Source organism: Macrotis lagotis, chromosome X (genome assembly GCF_037893015.1).
Source record: "Macrotis lagotis isolate mMagLag1 chromosome X, bilby.v1.9.chrom.fasta, whole genome shotgun sequence".
NCBI lineage: Eukaryota > Metazoa > Chordata > Mammalia > Peramelemorphia > Peramelidae > Macrotis > Macrotis lagotis.
The window spans coordinates 678,828,185-678,849,407 of record NC_133666.1 but is presented as its reverse complement, the minus strand read 5'-3'; the positions used below and the strand labels follow the sequence as shown (position 1 = coordinate 678,849,407).

The following is a 21,223-nucleotide window of genomic DNA, read 5'->3' as shown; positions in this document are numbered from 1 at the left end:
TGGGATGAGCTAGGTTAGCATTTCGACTCTTTCTCTTTCTCGCCCTGCCTGGACTCCCCAGGGTCTCCCAGCATCCTCCGGCAGCATGTGAGGCTGGCCCCTGGTGGGGCTGCGCTGCTCAGGCCCCCCTCCCACAGGCACCAGAAGTCTCTTGGCATTGCCACCAGCAGACACAACATAGCCTGGCCCGGGCAAGGGAATTCAAGGCCAGGATGACAACTCCGACGTGTGTCCTCCAGCAGCCAAGCCAGGTCCCCCAGAGGAAACCTGAGCCACAAGCTCGCAGCGAGGGCTCTGAAATGGAAGAAAGGTCAGCCTGGAGGAAGGGCCCCCAGCACTTAGGGGATGCGGCTGAGTGGGAGGTGTCAGCAGCAGGGAGATCTCTGCCTCCCTGCCTGTCCCCAACCAGGGCTAGGTGAGTGTCTCTCCTCTCCCCTAGCTTTCCCCTCCTTCCTTTCTCTTCCCTTCCCTGGGGAAGCCCCGGAGCCCTCCCCAGCCTTTGCCCTGCCTGGGGGTGGGGAGGGGCCAGCCCATGCCAATGAATCCTAATGCATTCCGAGTCACCCTGGCGTTGAGGCCGAATCGAGTTCCTGGCTGATTAATTGCCGCTTTGGAGCTCCAAATGGGAAAAGCCGGGGAGGAGGTGGGGGCCGGCAGGGGCTGAGGCTGGAAGGCAGAGGTCCCAGGAGCCAGTGAGTACAATGAGCTTTGGGGCCTGGGGGGAGGGAGCCCAGGGCTGCCAAGGATTCCTCCCCCACCCCACCCCCGGCGCCAGGGGGGTGCAGTCCCCCTGGTGAACTTGGGCTCTAAGCCCGGCTTCAGGGGACACAAGCCAAGGGGGGGCTGCCAGAAGCCCCTGAATGGACCACTCTGGACTGGGAGCTGAGGCAGGACACACAGGCGCCCCACACCCCAGCACAACTTTCTTTGCTTCTGGCCCTGCAGAACAGCATGTCGTGAGAGATCCGACACCTTCTAATCTCCCCCCTCCCCGCAAGTGCCTTTGTGTTCCAAATGGCAGGAGATGCTCTTTTGGCCCTGGAGTATGGCTCATTGAACCTTGCTTAAAATAGGCTGTTTCAAGTCTTTGGGTTGTTCTCTGAATGGTCCTTTGTGGTGGAGGCTTTAATCCATAATTGCCTTTACACAGAAAATCTCCCAGGTGGATACACCAGGGCTGCTGTCCCATGGCCTGGGACGAGAACTGGATGCCAACCCAAGGATCTGACTGGACTTTGTTGGTGGAGCAGAAAAGAGTGTAGAGATTGTTATGGAAAGAAGTGAGTTTAGGGGCGGCTGGGTGGCGCAGTGGATAGAGCACCCGCGCTGGAGTCAGGAGGAGCTGAGTTCAGATGCGGCCTCAGACACTTCATAATGACCTAGCTGGGTGGCCGTGAGCTGTGTTTTCTCAGTGGCCTCTTGGAAAAGACTTTGAACTTGGCTTGTGTGGCCCCAGAGGGTAGAACCTGGGGCACTGGGTAAAAGTGGCAAAGAGGGAGATAAAGGCAGGAGCTGAAGAAAGTCCCAGAGCAGAAGGGGCAGCTTCCTCCTCTCTGAAGGATTTTGCATGGCAATCCACCTAGTTATGGGCATGGTTCCCCCATCTGAATGTGGACTACTTGAGGGCAGGGGATGGGTTTTGACTCTGGGACACATTAGGAGCTTAAGAAATACTTACTGACTAATCAATTGACTGGTTATTGGGTCTCCTTGGAAAGGGACTTTCCATCACTGATTCCTCTGAATGCTGGGAGTTGGGGTGTGCTTTCTGGAAACATTTTGTACCCAGTGTATGGTGAGTTGAGATGATTTCTCTAGACATGTCTAGGAAAGAGAGAGAGAGACAGACAGAAACAGACATAGAGAGACAAAGAGACAGACACACACACAGAGACATAGAGACAGACACAGACACACAGAGAGAGTCAGAGAGAGAGAGAGAGAGAAAGAGAGAGAGAGAGAGAGAGAGAGAGAGAGAGAGAGAGAGAGAGAGAGAACTAACAGGATTTTTCTGATAATATACAAATTGATGGAGGGGCAAAGGGATATGGAGGATGATTGTACTGAACCAACTTCGTGAGTCTTGTGCCTAATTCATAGATAAAACAGATGATATGAGTCAACCTTGGACAACCAGCCCTATCCAGACTCCTGGCTTTTAGTGGCCCAGGCAGGTGAGGATCTCTGTGAGCTCTTTCATTTTTAATGACCATTTTGCATAATATCTAGAGAATTAGAGGCAAGAAAACATGAACTCAAACTCTGTTTCTGGCACATTCAATCTGTGGGATGGGGGAAAGAGGGGGCAAGTCATTCAAGCTCCCAGTACTACAGACATCTCTAAGAGCCAAGGCACTGACCTGCAATGGTGGAGCTTTTCTCCCCAAGGAGGTTCTTATTCTGATGAATCATGGGTCTATATCCTGGTTCCTATTAGCAGCTTTACAGTCACCAATAAACATGTTTGTGAATTCGTGTGTGTTTGTGTGTGTGTGTGTGTGTGTGTGTGTGTGTGTGTGTGTGAGAGAGAGAGAGAGAGAGAGAGAGAGAGAATATGAATTAAGTATGAAAACATGAACTTATGTTTGTTTAGGGTAGTTTTTTTTTGAATTAAGAATTGAATTGAACAAAATCATAACCGTGTTGGGTTTCATTTTCTTCTGTGTATTGTTCAATGTCCTTTTTGGTGATCTTCGGGGTTTACTCTGGAAATAAATGAAGGGTGCTGGGACACCCTTTACTAATGCACCCAATTAGGACAGGTAGACCCTCATCACCTTTGAACAGGCCAGAGAAGACTTGCTAAGATTTTGACTAGACTTGCTAAACTTTCTTTGGTTGGATACAGAGGCTGCTTTATCAATGGAATTATCCACATAGTCTCACTTCCTCTTTCTGGAGGGAGGGACCCAGTCTAACCAGGCTACATCATGTTATTGAAATGTATTTAAGTTGGGGCAGCTAGGTGGCACAGTGAATAGAGGACTTTCACTGGAGTCAGGAGGACCTGTGTTCAAATCCAACCTCAGACACTTAATAATTATGTAGTTGTGTGGCCTTGGGCAAGCCACTTAACTCCATTGCCTTGCAAAAATCTAAAACAAATTAAAAAAAGAAATGTATGTAAGCATCTGCAGTTGCCTATAAACTCCTAGAAAGAAGGGTTAATCATGTTTTCATCTTTGCATGCTGCAAGCAGTATGTGATTCCCTGGTTACCATATAAATGTTTTATATGTATGTATGTATGTAGGTGTGTGTCTATAGAAATATATAATTAGAACAGAAGCTTTCTGAAGGCAGCCACTATTTCACTTTTATATTCTTTCCCCAGTGTTTAGCAATACACCTGCAACATCATACATTCTTAATATCTGTCTTTTTTCATTCATCCATTTATTTATTCATTATTTAATAATAGAGGAATAATAATTCATTCATTTATTTATCTCTAATACCTAGTACAAGGCCTTGGGCATATCAGATGCAAGAAATGTGTTAAATTGAACTGGACACAATGCTATTTCTAAATCTCTGATTCACTACCTCTGACCAGAAATTGGTGATGATAGACATGGATGAAGCAAAATCAAACAGAAAGGCAGAAAAAAATGCACAGAAGAAAAAAGTATAGGAAATGGCTCAAGCAAGTATAGTAGATTTACTACTATCATATTAAATTATACTCATGAATGTATGCATATATACATCATATTTGCACTTTATGAATATATATTTCTGTGGCTATGGTATATATGTATTTTTGTATATTGTTTAGGGTAGTTTTTTTTAATTGAGCTAAGAATTGAATTTAACAAGATCATCACCAAGTCACTAGGTCTGGCACCTAGTCCAGCAGCTCTGCTGACTCTTTACTAAAGGGAAATAATCTCTCTTTAATCTCCCATAGATTGATTTGTTCTCCTTTTTTGTGCTATGAGAAAAAAACCGAATGGCAAGTGATGGTCATCTGGTTATAGCCAAGCTCTTTTTAAAGTATGTTAAGCTTTCTTCTGTGTATTGTTCAATGTCCTTTTTGGTGATCTGTGGGGTTTACTCTGGAAATAAGTGAAGGGTGCTGGTTCTCCCTTTACAAATATACATACATACATACATACATATATGTGTGTGTGTGTGTGTACATCTATACATCAGAAACTATATAAATATTTAACTATGTATTAAATATCAAACTACATGACTATAATCCTCTTTCCTGTCCTTTTTTCACTGAAATATATGTGTTTGTTCACATTACAATAGAAAAAATTGTTTAAAAGTGGGACAATATGAATGTAGCTATTTTTAAATTGTGTGACCAACATGGATATCCAGAACACATTTTAACTATCGGTTACAAGGTGCATCCTAGAGGAAAAACGTGTATCATTGGGAGACTGTGACAAGCTGAATATGTCTTCAGACTCCCATTTGTGTACTGCATTTGCAGAGCATGCCTGCAGTTTGGGTGGGAAAGGGGAATGATGCACAGTGGTTGAATTCAAGCATCTTACCCTATGTCAACTGAGAGCAGACAAGTTGAGGGTCTCATGGAGGAGTAAGCGGTTTTTTTCTGTGGTTTCTTAGTATCCACTCTCTAAATCTTGAGTATGGGACTTTTTCCTTTGGCTACCTATGGTCTGAGTTCATCCGATGGGCAAATCTATTTGTTATTAACAAAGGACTTGAAAAATGCATCTCCTACCTTAATTTAATAATGAGCTTTTAAAAAATGCTGACTTCATTTCCCTGCACCTGTTTTGTCACCAGCAATAATAACAAGGTAGGTTGGGTGGTCTCATGCCAGGGCTTTGTTATAATCTAACATAGCTGGAATTCACCTGCTCAATGAAGCAATATAAAACTTGGAAGAGAACTTTCTGGATTTCCCTGGGTCATATTGGGACCAGGATAAAGAAAGAGATGGAATTAAGAACTGAACCAAAAACAAGATTTGTAGTGGCTGGGTAGGCCAGACCAAGAGCTCTGGCACTTGGTCCAGTCACTCTGCTGATTCTTTATGAAAGAAGAATGATCTCTCTTAAATCTCCCTTAGATTGATTTGTTCTCCCTTTTTGTGCTATGAGATAAAACAGAATGGCAAGTGAGGGTCATATGGTTATAGCCAAGCCCTTTTAAAAATATGTTAAGCTTTTACTTATTCTAGACTGAGTATACTAATATCAAAGACCCTCACTGGTGTGAGAGAGAGAGAGAGAGAGAGAGAGAGAGAGAGAGAGAGATTGCATTATTTTTTTAATTATTTTTTTAATTTGGGCGAGAGGAACTCATTCTCTCCTGAGGCACTCCTTGGACTTTGGAATAGTTTCTTCAAGCCTTCCATCTACTATCCTCTCTCCCCCTCTTCCCTCCAAATCCCAAAGAAAGGCCGTGGGCATAATGTTGATACTCCTATCAATGTTTGCCAGCTATTGAGACAGTCTGGTGGACTGAAATCCATTCTTCCCCACACTATGTTGACTCCTAATCTTGAGCTTACAATGGACAATCTAATACACACAATTATAGGGATTTTTTGTGCCCACACAACTATTTGAGGGATTTCATTATGAGACTATCCCTTGGCAGACCCAGCTTTCTTTAATAGAGACTTAGCTCTATCAAAACCTTTGCATGAAGCCTTTAAGTATCTGACCATTAAATTACAGAGTCAATTCTGTTCAATCCAGGAAATATTTAGTAAGTGTTTTCCTAAAGCTCGTCTGATTATATCTCTCTCCTAGTCAATAAACTCCACTAGTTCCCTATTATTTCTAGGTTCAGTTAGAACCCCACCCCCATTTAGCTTTTCTTTTCTTTTCTTTTTTTAGCAACTTCTCATGAGGTGGTGTAGTAGATAAAGCAAGTGGCCTGCAGTTAGGAAGCCTGATCTTTCTGAGTTCAAAACCAGCATCAGACACACATTAGCTGGCTGGCCCTGGGCAAGTCACTTAACCCTGTTTGCCTCAGTTCCCTCTTCTGTAAAATGAACTGGAGAAGGAAATGGCAAAGCACTTCAGAAACTTTGCCAGGAAAACCCCAAATGGGCCAACTGAACAACAACAAAGCCATCTGATGTCATCCTACCTTTCTGGTAATTACTGATGATTGTTTCCTTCTCTACCCACTTGCAGTCCCACCAACCTGACCTGATCAATCACTTCACCAATCAGGTAATCAATGATCTAATTACTATATGCTAGGCATCAATTAATTTTATGCTGGGCATAAAAATAAAAGAAAGCAAAAAAGTTCCCTCAAGCAGCAAACATTCTAATAGAGGAAAGTAGCAAATAGAAGGGAGCTAGAATTGGAAGGGGCTGGTCAGCACAATATATAAACAAACAAAGCAGGCACAGGTTTTGGAGATAGGAATGGGAACACAGATCTGGTTCTGGAAAAGATCATTTATCAGAGGTACAAAGAGAGTTTTAAAACTGATCCAAGAGGTAATAGGCAGCCAATGGGGTTTAGTGATGGGGGTAGTTCCATTTTAGGAAAATCATTTTAGTGACTGAATAGAGAATGGACTGGTGAGGGGACTGAACCGAGGTAGGCAGACCCCCCCCCCCGCCAGCAGCTATTACAATACTCCAGGGATGATGTGATGAGGGATTTATCAGAATGGGGACAGTTTCAGAGGAGAGAAGAAGGTGTGGGGATTAAAATTGTACAACCTGCAAAAAAAAAAAAGAGATTAAGGCAGAACTTGAGCCAATAGCACCTTATTAAGGTTCCTTAGTTCTCTCCTATGAAGTAGATATAAAATTTTGCCAATTATCTTAGATGGCTCTTTATTTCAATATCTTGTTGTATACTATCTAAATATGCAAAAGAAACATGGCAAAGTGGTGAATCTTATAGGTTGACAGACCTTGTTCTTAAGGACCCGTATGAGTAAGGACCCCACAGATTGGGTGAAGTTGGGGGGCATCTCCCCTGAGTAAGTGATTATAAGATGGTCACCTCTTCATGTTGGATAAGAGAGAATGATCTGGGGGGATGTGAAAATAAAGTAGGTATTTTCCAAAGCATGAAGACATCCCATGAAATTTGGGTAAAACAGGATGGATCTCTCTTTATCAGTATTCTCATAGTTGCACGAGTAAACCTGATCACTTGGTAAGTAAGTAGTGAATATTCCATTAAATTTTGAAGCCTGCTCTAAGGACTCTATCTTTATTTGATTTATGAAGAATATCAAACTGATTAATACTAATTGGAATAGAGTAGGGTCCAAATGAATCCCTCACTTTGATCCCCATCTTTCTTTGGATTGTTACAATCTAAGCACATGAAGGGCATTCCTTTCATGGGCAATACAAAACAAGAAGGAGGAAATCTCCCTTATTGAGATACAAAAGTGACACTAGAGAAGAGAGAAATAGATACAACTTATAGTAACTTTATATCCCATTTGATTAAATCTTAACTCATAATATACTAAATATCTCATAAATGTCTGAGATGATTCCCTGACGAAGAACCAGAAGGGGCAAGTACCTCCTAGCAAAATATGCCCTATAAGATATGAAAACACAGAGCATTTGTTCAAGTGCATATATGTAAGAATTTTTGCCCTATATACAGATTCTGGAAATATTTTGAGTTTATAAAATAATTCAAGCAGTTTTGACAAGTAGCTGCCCCAATATGGTCATGAGAGGCAATATTTTTGCAGATAACACAAGCAGATCTAGACAACCATGGCATAAGGAGGGGAGGAAAGTGAGGAATAGGTTGAATTCCATGAACAAAGGAATCATCATTGTTGTCACTGGTGGAGCAAAGATCAAAGTAGAAGAATGAAAAAAGGAGGATTTGAGGTTCCAGTCACTGTAGGCTCAGGAATAGGTAGATTAGAATCATTTCTGGAGGGGGTTGGTGATGCTTACTCACTCCATCTCTTACTGGACTCAGAAACATCATCTGATGCACTCCTGTGGTCTTCTGGAGATCCCTCCTCTTAGGAATACTAGAATGAGTAGGATTTTAGAACAACTCCTAATGGATTTGCTTCTTCAGTCTCGGTCACTTGCGCAGATCTTCTCTTTTAAAAATCCCTGACAAAATAGACTTTTAATAGGATTCTGGTTTGCTATGACAATAGCCAAATCAAGTAATGAGATCTAGCTCAAACCTTAATAGCACTAATATGAACATGATTAGACAAAGGATTTGCATTTTTAGGCTGGCAATTTCAAATAAGAACTGAAAATTTTAAAAATTCTGAGCCCAAATTTTACATTTGTCATATAGAATTATCTAATCTTGTTACAACTATTTATAAAAACTAATTAAAAGTATCATTCTAGGGATTTTCTTTTCTAAATACTTTCTTGTAGTTGCTCATCCCTCCCCTATGAAGTTGATATTTTGCTAGGAAATTATTTTTTTTAGGTTTTTTTTTTGCAAGGCAAATGGGGTTAAGTGGTGTGCCCAAGGCCACACAGCTAGGTAATTATTAAGTGTCTGATGCTGGATTTGAACTTAGGTCCTCCTAACTCCAGGGCTGGTGCTCTATTCACTGCGCCACCTAGCTGCCCCTAGGAAATTATTAACAGAATACCTTTTTTTCCAAGCCCTGATATATAACTGAATTCATTTAAAAGTTTCCAAAATAATTGCAATTGTCAGAAAAGGTTCTGGATATATAAATACATTGAATAGTCATTATCAAGACAGTTATTAAATAAGTTATTCATAATAAAACATGTTTGCCTTTCAAGATATCCTCAACCTTTGGATGGTATTAATAAAATCAAATAAAATGGGCTTTTCTCATTTATTTAATACAAGATATTCTATCATTTGACAATGTTTTAGAATCAAAACTGATGATATTGTTATTTTAGACTTAATAATTAGTAGAACAAAAGTTTGATCTCATAAACCCTTCCATCAAAACCCAATTATCCTCACATTTATTTTAGGAAGCATTAAAATTTTAGTCCAATTCAAATCGTATCTCCATCATTCATCTATGAAATAAAGATTTAGTAATGTATTTATACTGCTAACCTGCAGTGATTATAGAAATTTGATAGAGAAATGGGAACATTAAAGAAAAATGCTTCCCTAATTTCATGTCATTTCCAGGTTAGGATCATATAGACAGCTAATAATATTCAGCCAGGCTTAACAAGTTGGATATTTTCCATTTTAGAGAAAATATCATGCTGCATGAATCAAGTAGAAGTCTACCTCATTCCATGCCATTTTTCCAACTTTCCCCATAAGAACCCCACCCACGATTCATCGATGTCAACCCATAAGTTGACCTATTGGATTCCTTGATGGTCATACCTGGAATCCGACTCAGAATAATATTAATTACAGTCCCATGATGTCTAATAGCCATCGCTTTAAGAAGATTCAATTATTTAGGATCACATATCCTTGATATAGATGAAAATCGTTCAAGGTATTTAATTTCATATTTCTAAAGCTACATCCTCAGGTTAACTTTGAAAGGACTTCTTTCTAGATCTACTTTTTTGAGACAAATGCAGTATAAAAGAGAAGTACAAGAAGAATTCATATATTAAAAATATACAAATCACCTAAAACTTCAGAGAATATTGTTTTTTCTTAGGTTTTTTGCAAGGCAATGGGGTTAAGTGACTTCCCCAAGGCCACACAGCTAGGTCATTATGAAGTGTCTGAGGTCGGATTTGAACTCAGGTACTCCTGACTCCAGGGCCGGTGCTCTAGCCACTGCGCCACCTAGCTGCCCCGAGAATATTAATTGTTGCCTCATGAGGTGAGTCTTTGTCTCTCTAAATATTATTAGATAGATGTTTCAAGTCATTTTTACATATAAAATTCTTAATCCAGTTTTGAAAATTGTCTCACATTTTTCACTGTAACATCTACCACTAATCGTGTTCTCATGATGAAAGAATGCTGTAGGGTGATTTCTTATAAACTAAATAATCCATAATCTCCATTACCTGATTCAAACTATGATTCAAAGTGATCCTTCACTAGCAAAAATCATCAATAGGATACATCTTACACGTTCCCTCATCAATGGATTTTGCCACTTGAGAAAAGTAGGGTTATAATGACATTGGTTCTGCTTAGTTTCATATATATAAGTCATAGGTATGCAATAAGAAGAAAGGATGTCAAAGCCATGTTCAGAATTAGCCAGGTGGGAAAATGTCTTATTTATCAAGATGGGGCTAGGTTAAGAGACTCCTACCTTCACCTTCATAAGGTCATTCTCTTTCCCAGGGACATATATTCATCTTTGACAGTCCTCAAACTGCATGGGCTTGTGGTGCTCCCCTTGAATGATGAACCAGCAATCTTATGAAGGATATAAAGCTTATAACTGAATTCAAGACTTAACAGAACAGCAAGTTAAAAATCTCAAGAGACTCTTGCTCAAATAGCCCAATTTTACTCAATACAGCTTATAGTAGATATTCACTATTTTCTCATATTTTAACCTCCATTGTTCATCTAGAGCTTTTCAACTATTCAAAGATTTTATCTATTTGCAACTATCATCCGCTCTTTCCTTGGTCTCCAGATAAAACCAAAGGGAGATCATCAGATTATTTCTAGAATATAATGGGATGAGAATGAGATGAAATTCCTCTTGCAGAGTCCATGTGGGCAAGAAAGTCATACCCAGGCATAGTTTCAAGGACTGACTTTTTTTCTGTATGTGCTCAAGAGGGGTACAAGTTAGCGGATGACCACCAGTGGCTATGACTTGCAAGGCAAGCTGATTAAAAGCTATTCAACTGGACAAGTGTCTGACATGCAAGATGCCACTGGGGTAGGGTTTGGAGTAACCGACTCTTTTTTTTTAGGATTTTTGCAAGACAAATGGGGTTAAGTGGCTTGTCCAAGGCCACACAGCTAGGTCATTATTAAGTGTCTGAGGTCACATGTGAACTCAAGTACTCCTGACTCCAGGGCCAGTGCTCTATCCACTGCGCCACCTAGCCACCCCTGGAGTAACCTACTCTTAATAAAATATTTTATCCCTTATGTGCTATGATCCCCACCTCTTATGAACTAAAAAAAAAAAAAGTATTCCTGGTGACAGAAGTTCTGAGAATGACTGGCTTACCTTCCTCTGTCACCCAGCTGCAAGAGACCTATTTAGCTTTGTATTTATTGTTTCCACTTCTTCACCACAAGCTAATACACAGTGAATAGTTGGTTTAAATAACATCAAAAGATAAAGTTACACGAGTTTACAAATGATCCCATATAACACCAGCTTCCTATTCAAAAGTTTCAGTTCTCCAATTGGGTGAAAGTGGAACTAATTTTTCAACTTAGTGCTGTAACAACACCCTTTAAGTGGACTCATCTCCAAAACCTCATAAAGATCTCCTGGGAAGGTTTTTTTTCCCTCCCAACACTAAGTCTTTTATTTATTTATTATTTCTGTTATTATTATTATTATTACCTAGAATTTTAAAAATATATTCTAATAATATTATATATCTATAATATAACAGTATTCAGATTTAAAAGAGGAAGACATTTGCTATAGCAACTTCTCTTAGGTTTCTTTTACTTAACATTACCAATCAGGTGAAAATTAATCTAATTAAATACCTTTCATACTTATCCATTCATAGAAAGTCATTTATCTTATTTCCTATAGCATTTTCATGCTAATCATCATGGTTTATACAATTACTGCCATGTGTCAGACTTTTTTCTAGTCTTGAAAGTTGTCTGATTTTAGTAAAATTCCATACTAATTAGAAAAAAATTCCTTGTAAATGGAATAGCAGTTTGGTTAAAGGTCTGAATATTACAGCGTTCATTTTTTACACAAGCCAAGCACCATGTCAAACATTTTACAACTATGTGTTTCTCCTAACACACCTAGGAGATTGGTGTAAATATTGATTGTTCTCTTTGTACATACAAGGACAGATCATTTCCTACCATTACAATATATTCAACCCAATCGATTTTGATTTATTATGACTAGTGACAATAATTAAACTTCATTTTGCATGAGGTTCCATTATTTTGAGTTGGCTTCTATTCAAAAACAATTCATGGCAACATTCCCAATTTCCCATTTTAGCATCTTTGTTTCTTTGAGTTACCCAAAAAGCCAAATTAGTTCCTTTAAATTTCCTCAATGACTAATCCTTTAGCATAACTCTTAAAATCAGAGGGAAAATTCTCTATTGAAAACATACCAAAAGTACCAAAGAAGACCAGGCTGCCTCAAGAGGTGGTGGGTTTCCCCACTGAAGGTTGTCAAAACAAACCTGGTTGTTATCTTGATTCATTGTAGAAAGGATCCCTTTTCAGGCATAGGTTGATGATGTTTGTCCTTCATTCTTGAAGAAGGTCATGACATCAGGAGAGGTGATGCCATGACAAACACATGAACTGGACTTGAATGAGGGGATGATGTGCTAAATCACCAACCTCACTTTCTCCTCCAGAACCATCTGGGCCCAGTGACCAGTCATAAATCAGAACAATTGGAGATGGCCCTGTATATGAGGGAGTCAGGGTTGAGTGATTTTGCCCAAGGTTACATAGCTAGTAAGTGACAAGTTTCTGAGACTAGATTCAAACTCCTGTCTTCCTGACTCCAAGGCCAGTGCTCTATCCACTGTAATGGTGAAATGGTTGGAGCACAAACCTTGGAGTCAGGAGGACCCGAGTTCAAATCCAACCTCGGACATTTACTAGCTATGTGACCCTGGGCAAGTCACTGAACCCTGATTACCTCCAAAAATAAAATAATCTAATAGAACTGCAAGGAGGAATTAGTTGATACATAAACACATATACATACATGTCTCTGTGTAGATATGTATTGTGTTGTATGTATATACATATATTAATCTATGTATATATCATTATCCTTGATTGAACATAAATTCTTTGAGGCAGGAATTTTTATTTTTGTCTCTGAGTCTAGCACAGTGTCTGGCACACAGATGCTTCATACATTTTTATTGATTGATTCCAATGCCAAAATTCTGTGACTAGTCACTATAGCATAGATTATGGTTCAGCATCATTGCAAAAATTAGGGTGTATTGCCAGGGGGATCCATTAAGAAAAGGAAGGAAAATAGTCAGTGGTTTTTTTGAGGGGAGGGAACAGGAGAAGAGGGTGAACATAAGAATGGATGAGAAACTGGAATGCTGAATTCCAGACATATATTCACCTTAGCTTGGGGGATGCTGAATGAGCCATACTGTTCCTTTTCTGACTGTGTAGAGATAGAGGCTGGAGCTTTCTGGGGCGACTCAGACAAGCATTAACATGTCTCCCTTCCTCCTCTTCCCCTTGCCTCCCCCGCCTCCCTACAGGGCTGCAGTCTGGCCCCTCCAGCCTCCCTACTGAGTGTTCATCTGCTGGCAAGGCAGGCATGGGGAAGGTGGGGGGGGACTGGACCAGGGAAGGGAAGTAGTTGTCTCAGCTACTAAACTGGAATCATCCAAACCAGGAAAAAGCAACCGAATCTGAGAGCTTGAAGGAGACACAGGGACCACCCACTCCAACCCATCATTTCCTCTGTACTATTTTGACTGAGGAGCCTTTGCTTAAGGACCTCCAGTGAAGAGGAGCCTACTGGAGGCAGCTAGCCCACTAATATATGGTTCTGGTTATTAGAAAGATTTTCCTTAAGTCAAACCTAATTTTGCCTCTCTGCAATTTCCAACTATTGCTTCCAATTCTGACTTCTCTAATCAAGCAGAATGGATCTGATCCTCAGGTTCTTAGACAGTTATGAGGATGCTTGAAGAAAATTCTCATGTGTCCTCACCCGGAATCTTCTCTTCTCCCTTCTAAATATGCCCAGCTCTTTCAGCCAATCCTCAAAGGACTCAGACTCAAGACTCTTCACCATCCTGGTTGCCTTCTTTGGAAATCCTCCAGATAATCAATGTGCATCCTCAAATGTGACTCCCAGAACACATATATGAATTAATTTAAAGATATTTGTAGAGAGGAAGAGCCCTGCAAGCAGACATATAGCAAGAAAGGTTCCCTTAGTGGCTAGTAACTGAGCTATGAATGAAGAGAAAAGCAGGAGACTGACTTGGTCAGAAGGAAAAAAAAACAAATGTGGTCCCTTAGAGTAAGATTTATTTGGAGTTTAGAGAAGGAACAGACCTTTGATTTCATTGAAGCAGAAGATTCTCAATGAGGAAATTAACCTCTACCTTCCTTGTTTTTCTGTTCTCTGGGCCATTTTCAAATCAAACAATTTGACCAATCCATGTTGTCTTTCCAGGGATACTTTGAACACCTCTTTTTTTTATTATCCACTTTTTTCATAGGCTCAGGTTTGTGGAGTAGGTCACCTTGGATTAAACCTTGACACTATTTCATTCCCTCCTACAATTTCTAATAGGTGCAGAATGAATAGTCTTGTATTATTCAAATGCCTTTTTCTTTATATTTTAAGATCCTTATGGAACCTTGAAGATTTTGTTTATCATTAGAATTGTCCAGTTTAACTACTATGTGTCAGAGTTTGCAGTATAAAAAAAAATAATGGAGTCTGAGGACTGTTTAAATTGATGCTTTGCTTTCTATGATTATGTTCTGGACTGTTTTCCTTCATTATTTCTTGCATTGTGGTCTTGAGATTTTTTTGACTTACTGTGTTCTTTTGGAAGACCTTTAGTCCTTGAATTGTACTTATGTTTTGCTTTGAAATTAATATGTTTTGCTTGTATGGAGATCATAGTTTCTTTTAACATTATGGCTTTTTGCTTCTTTTCTTCTTGATCATCTTCCACTTCCATGCATTTATGTTCTCAATTAGTTATTCTCTTTTTTGGTGCAGTTCTGTTAATCAATCTAATAGTTGTAGTAATGGCATTTATATAGTTTTACACTTTGTGGTCTTACATCTCCTTTGAATCTTCCAACAATCCTATGAGAGACATAGTATTAGTCTTTTTGCCATTTTATAGATAAGGAGCTTGAGTTTTGACAGGGAAAATTCCTGATCCATGATCACACAGCTAGCAAGTGCCAGAGGTATAATATGAACCCAAGACTTCCTGGGCCCATGTCCAGCTCTGAATCTATTATGTTAAATCTCCTTTCTATATATAAGATATATAAGATATCAGAGTTAGGGGGTGGCTAGGTGACACAGTGGATAGAGCACCTACCCTGGAGTCAGGAGGACCTGAGTTCAAATCCAATCTCAGACACTTAATAATGACCTAGCTGTGTGGCCTTGGGCAAGCCACTTAACCCCATTGCCTTGCAAAAAAAAAACCTAAAAAAAAAGATATCAGAGTTAGAAGGACTGTCACATACCATCTAGTCCAGTCAATATTTAATCAAGTAAACTGAGGCTTAGAGATGAAAGGGATTGATCTAAGATTATGCAGCAAATGAAGGTTAGTCCACAGTTCACTTGTCACCAATTCTAGAGCTATTTCTATTACAAATCCCAAAATGTCCAGGCTAGATATGACTTAAAGATCACCCAGTCCAACTCACTCATTTAACAAAAATGAGGACATGACTTGACCAATATCACATGGTTAGTGGTCAACAAAGTCTAGAGATGAACTGAGTTTCCAGACTCCAAGTTCCAAGTTGTTTCCACTCAATAATCCTGAGCTCTTTTTCTAAGATTTATTTATATTTTTGTACAATAATATCACTTGTGATATGGGTTCCCTATGTGTGCCCACTAAAATGGCATCTTTTTGACAATTTATAATCTTAGTTTCCTAGAGCATGAAAGGTTGTATCATAAGTCAAAATGTATTGAAAGTAAGATTTGAACCCAACCCTTCCTGAGTTTGAGGACACTTTTCTAGTCTCTCATTTGATTCTTACAATAACCCATTTTACAAAAAAAGGAAACCGAGTCTCAGGAAGTTCAGTCACTTGCCCCTGGTCACAGGACTAGATCACATTCTATCCTAGATCCTTCAATATCAGGAGGTCCTTTTTGTGTCAAAGACCTTTTGGAAGACTGGCAATTTCCACAGAGCCCTTTTAAGAATAATGGTTTGGGGGGGCGACTAGGTGGCATAGTGGATAAAGCACCGGCCCTGGAGTCAGGAGTACCTGGGTTCAAATACAGTCTCAGACATTTAATAATGACCTAGCTGTGTGGTCTTGGGCAAGCCACTTAACCCCATTTGCCTTGCAAAAAACAAAACAAAAAAAAAAAAGAATAATGATTTGTTATCTATATTCATAATCAAAGTAATTGCTAAATTTTAGTTAATGAAAATAAAGATTCCATTATGCACTCATTGCACTTATCCAAGTTCCCAGACCCTCTGAAAGCAGTCCAATTTAAGAACTCGCAGCTCTAGGGCATTTCACCAGCTCCTATGTAGTTTTGGGGCAGATACTAATCACCCCTCATTTACTTTACTCTTTCCTCCTGATCTTTCATCACACATCTCTACTTTCCTGCAATACATATAGAAGTCCCAACTTGGCCAAGATAACCTTTATTTTCTTTATTCCTGAATCCACCACCTTCTCCTATTTCTGCTATTACCGCCACCATCCTCTCAATTGTTCAGTTTCAGGATTTAGAAATCATTCTCAACTCTATTACCCCCACCTTCAAATCCAGTGAGATGACAAATGGTATTGATTTTTCCTCTTCATCAATCTCATCCATTCCCATCTGTCCATTCACAATGTAATCACCTCTAATTCAGCTTTCATCACCTCTAGCCTGGGCTCCTAATTAATCTCCCTGTATCTAACTTCCCTCCTCTAAAAGCTAGCTTCTACCTGAGCTCAAATCTGGTCTTAGATACTTACTAGCTATGTGACCTTGAGCAAGTCACTTAATATGTATTTGCCTTGGTGCGTATAAGAGCACCTTACCTCATAGGGTTATTGTGAGAATCCAATGAGATAAAATTTGTAAAGTTTTCTGTAAACATTAAATCTCTATATAAATGCTAAAAAACAAAAATAAAATAAAATCTATCTTTTACACAACTGCCAAATTGATCTACTTTAAAGGTAGTTCTGACATGTCATTCTACCTCAAGAAGCTATCTTGGCTCCCTATTGCCTGAAGGATAAAATATAAACTTTAACCTCTAATACCTTCTACAATTTGGTTCTAACCTTCCCTCTCAGGCCAATGTGACATTGCCTCACTCGCATGCCTGTACCTAACATGTAATTTCTCTCTTACAAGCTTTTGCACCAACTAGAACCTCCAAGGTTGGAGCTTCTTGATCCCATCAAGATCAGCTCAAATTTCACCTCCTTCCTTTTCTTTTTTTCTTTTTGGCAAGGCAATGGGGTTAAGTGACTTGCCCAAGGTCACACAGCTAGGTAATTAGTAAGTGTTTGAACTCAGGTCCTCCTGACTCCAAGGCTGGTATTCCATCTACTGTGCCACCTAGCTGCCCCCAACAGTTATTTCTTATGTTTTATATGATTGTATGTGCATGTATCATATATTTACTCTCTCAGGGAGGGGAGAGGAAGGAAAGAATTTTGAACTCAAAATTTAAAAAATTAATATTACAAACATTTTTGCATACAATTAGGAGGAAAAAATTAAGCATTTTAAGAAAGAATTATTTTCAAATTCCTCACATTGTTCACAACCCTCAAATCATTTTGTATTTATTCTAAAAAATAGGGAATTCCAAAATCTTAAAACAACTTTAAACTTTAGGGTACTCTAAATTTTCCTTATAATAATAGGCATAGTGCAGTTTTTAATTTTAGGATAACCCTGTATTACATGTGTATGTCCATAAATATATATACACACACACATACATATTTATACTATGTATAACACATTTAATAATATAGGTATCCAAAAGTCTTAGTATAGTTTTATATCTTAAAGACTTTGTGGATATTTTATATAATGGTATATGCAGGTAAAATTTTAAAATTTATTATATATAAAATTATGTATATTTATATATTTAGTTGACTGTGTGCAAATCTCTCTCCTCTCTCTTGGTAGAATGCAAGCCCTTGGTAGGGCAAGGATTGCTTTCATTTTTGACTTCCTATCCCCCAGAGCCCATCACAGGTTTGGCAGACAATTCATGTTTAATAAGTGTTTGTTGCTTACTAGGCCATAGAGACAGGCTATATTCACCGGTATACTCACCTGGGCCAATGGGCTCCATCAACTTCTCCCCAATGTACTCCGTTGTTAGGTTACCAAGTGCTTACTGAATTCCACTCCTTAGGACTTCCAGGATTGGCCCTGCGGGAAGTAAATTTAAGTGAGCTATTTTTCTCGTGATGAGGAAGAGACAGAAGGAGTTAATGATGGCATTTTGCCAAGCTGTAATTGGTGCCAATTAGAAGCAGTCCTAGCCTCCTGAGTTTCTCTAATAATAGGAGAAGCCAGCGGGTTGGAGAAGGCAGCCTCAGAAACATCTGGCTCCATCGATCTGTCTCCTCAAAGAATCTAGTGGGGGGAGGAGAAAGGAACGGGTTTTTTTCCCTATCATTTTGAAATATGGAGAAGTGAGGAGGTTAGGGGCTTCTTAGGTCTCCTTCTCTACCTTAGGGTTTCTCCAGACCTGTCTCTGGGTCTCTTCTTGAGGCACTTAAAGACATCTGAGATGTTTGTCCTTCATTCTCAAGGAAGACCATGACATCAGGGAGGTGATACCATGCCAAGCACATGAATTGGATTGGAGTGAGGGGGATCTGTGCCAAGTCACCAGTCTTTCTCCTCAGTCAAATATGAATTGGGACAACTGGAGATGACCCCGGATGTGAGGCAATCAGGATTAAGTGACTTGCCCAAGATCACAGAGGTAGTAAAAGTCCAGTATCTGAGACCGGATTCTAACTCGATTCTCCTGACCCCAAGGCCCGTGTTCTACTCACTGTACCACCTAGCTGCCCCTCAAAACCTAGACTGCATTGGCTGAGAATAGAACTTGGGCCTCCCAATTGGCAGATGAGAATTCTACCATTAAAGCCCCAGTGCAGATGAATAAAGACATCTAATCCTTGATGGAAAGGAAGTTGCAATGTTAAGAAACTATGAGGCCATTCATTGTGCCCATGTACCTGAATCTTCCTCCCCCATCAGAGAATAAATTTGTGATTCTTCAATATTTTAGGATAATCCTAAACTCCAAATCCTAGAAGAACAATCAATAAACATTTATTAAGTGCCTACTATTGATGTCACTGTACTAAGAACTGAATACAAAGAGGCAAAAGATAGTCTCTGTCCTTAAGGAGCTTAGTGGGAGAGACAACATGCAAACAAATACAGAGAATAAACAGGAAATAATTAACAGGGAAAGCATTGGAATTAAGAGGGGTTGAGGAAAGTTTCCAGTAGAGCGTGAGATTAAAAGAATCCAGGGAGGTCTATAGGCAGAGCATAGGAGTCATCCAGACAATGGGGACAGCCAGCAAGCACACCAAAAACTAAAGGATGGAGTGTCTTGTTCATGGAATAGCCAGGAGACCCGTGCCCCTGGATCAAAGAGCAAGGTGTAAGAAGACTAGAAATGTGGGTATGAGTGAAGGGAGGGGAGGTTATAAAGGTCTTTAAATGCCAAAGAGAACATTTATGCTTAATCCTGGAGGCAATAGGGAGCCACTGGAGTATATTGAGAGGAGGAAGTGACATTATTAAACTTGTAGAGGGTAGATTGAAGTGAGGAGAGAACCCATAGCTATTGCCATAATCCAGGAGTGCAATGATGAAGTCCTTTATCTGCGTGGGGTATAAGAGATCCATATCTAGAAAAATGGAGAAGCACTAAGCTGATGTAGCAGATAGAGCCCTAGACTTAAGAAGGTTTAAAGTAGAATCCTACCTCAATCACTTAGCTAGCTGTTGGTCCCTACCCAGGCTTCTTGGTGCCACAATTTCCCTCATCTGCAAAATGAAGATGTTGAACTCAATGGCTTCCAAGGTCCTTTTCAGTTCTAAATCTAGTCTTGTAGATGAGTGGTGTGGGAGGGCTTCAAGCATTTGCTTAGTCATTCACCTAAAATTCAAGATAATTCAATATCTCATGCGAAGGTTACAAAGTCAAAAAAAAAGAAAGCAGTCCACCCTCAAGTTTCTTATGTTCTATTAGAAGAACACTATGTGTATGCAAATAAATAAATACAAAGGCTCTCCAAAATGGAGAACAGGTAGGCCTACACCTGCTCTGCAATTAGGAAGATCTTGGTTCAAATCTTGCCTCTGACACAAAGAGACTGGGTGACCTTAGACAAGTCACTTAATCTTAGAATCTTCCAGGCAGCTTTCTAAGACGTTTTCTTGACTCATTTATTTCTAAGATTTATTCTAGAGAATAAGTGTTGATCTATTGTTGTCTTTGTCCTTCATAACTGAAGAAAATCATGTCATCAAGAGAATTATGGCATGACTTGCACAACATTTTTATTATAGTGAGGGGAGTGTTATGCAAAAGGGAGCTTCTTTTCTACACTAATGAAATCATCTCGACATAAAATAGTAATAGTGATGGAGAGGAAAGAAGACGGTAAAGGAGATGGAAAAAGAGGAGAAGATGGAGGGAAGGAGGAAGAGGAAGTGGAGGAGATAGAAAAGGAAAAGGAGGTAGAGATGGAAAAGGGCAAGGAGACATGTAGGAAAATAAGAGAAAGGAGGAGAAGATGGGGAACAAGGAAGAGTTGGAGAAGGAAAAGAAGAGAAAAAAGAGGAAATGACGAAGAAAAGAAGTGGAGAAAAGGAGGAGATGAAGAGGCAAAGGAGGAGGAGAAATTGGAGGATGAAGAGGAGGAGCAGGAAATGGATAATGAGGAGGAGGAAGAGGGAGCAGGATGTGAAAGAAGACAAGATAGAGAAAGAGGAGAAGGTGATAACAGAAGCAGAGGAGATAGAAGAGAAGGGGAAAAGGGAAGAGGAGAAAGAGATAGACAGGGAAAAGAAAAGCTTCCATCACACCATCAGTGAAAGGTAGAATTATAATCAAGTCTGCAGAAGAGAATTTGAGACTCCAATTGGGGAACCTACTTGTGAATCAAAATTGTGCTGCTTACTAGCTCTGCGACCTTGGACGACTCATCTCAGCTCTCTTGATCTCAGTTTCCTCAACCAGAAAATGAAGCATCTGGACTCTTCTGACTTTCAAGATCTGTTCCACCTATAACTGTAATTTCAGAGAATACAGTAGATTCCTTCACCATTGGGCAATGAAAAGAAATTTGGTGCCTGAGGGCCATTTTTCTCAAAACTGTCCTAGCTCTCCAACCTATGGTTCTTGATCCCGGGA

The 21,223-nt window shown here is 39.7% G+C and overlaps 1 protein-coding gene and 1 long non-coding RNA gene across 6 annotated transcripts in view; one reads left to right on the top strand and one right to left on the bottom strand.

Annotated features, from left to right (window-relative positions):
* Positions 1–292: 292 nt before the first annotated feature.
* Positions 293–21,223, top strand: part of NOS1 (nitric oxide synthase 1) — a 244,590-nt gene continuing 223,659 nt past the window's right edge. For 4 of the 5 annotated variants that reach the window (XM_074205930.1, XM_074205929.1, XM_074205925.1 and 1 more), the window contains exon 1: positions 293–415. The gene's annotated coding sequence lies outside the window, so the exon portion shown is untranslated. Of the gene's footprint in view, positions 693–21,223 lie in introns of all 5 variants that reach the window. The other variant, XM_074205927.1, reaches the window with a different exon arrangement.
* The window catches only part of LOC141501700 (uncharacterized), a 241,135-nt gene continuing 237,782 nt past the window's right edge, over positions 17,871–21,223 (bottom strand). Inside the window, exon 3 of the long non-coding RNA XR_012472290.1 lies at positions 17,871–18,204. This is a non-coding gene — a long non-coding RNA (uncharacterized LOC141501700). The remainder of the gene's footprint in view (positions 18,205–21,223) is intronic.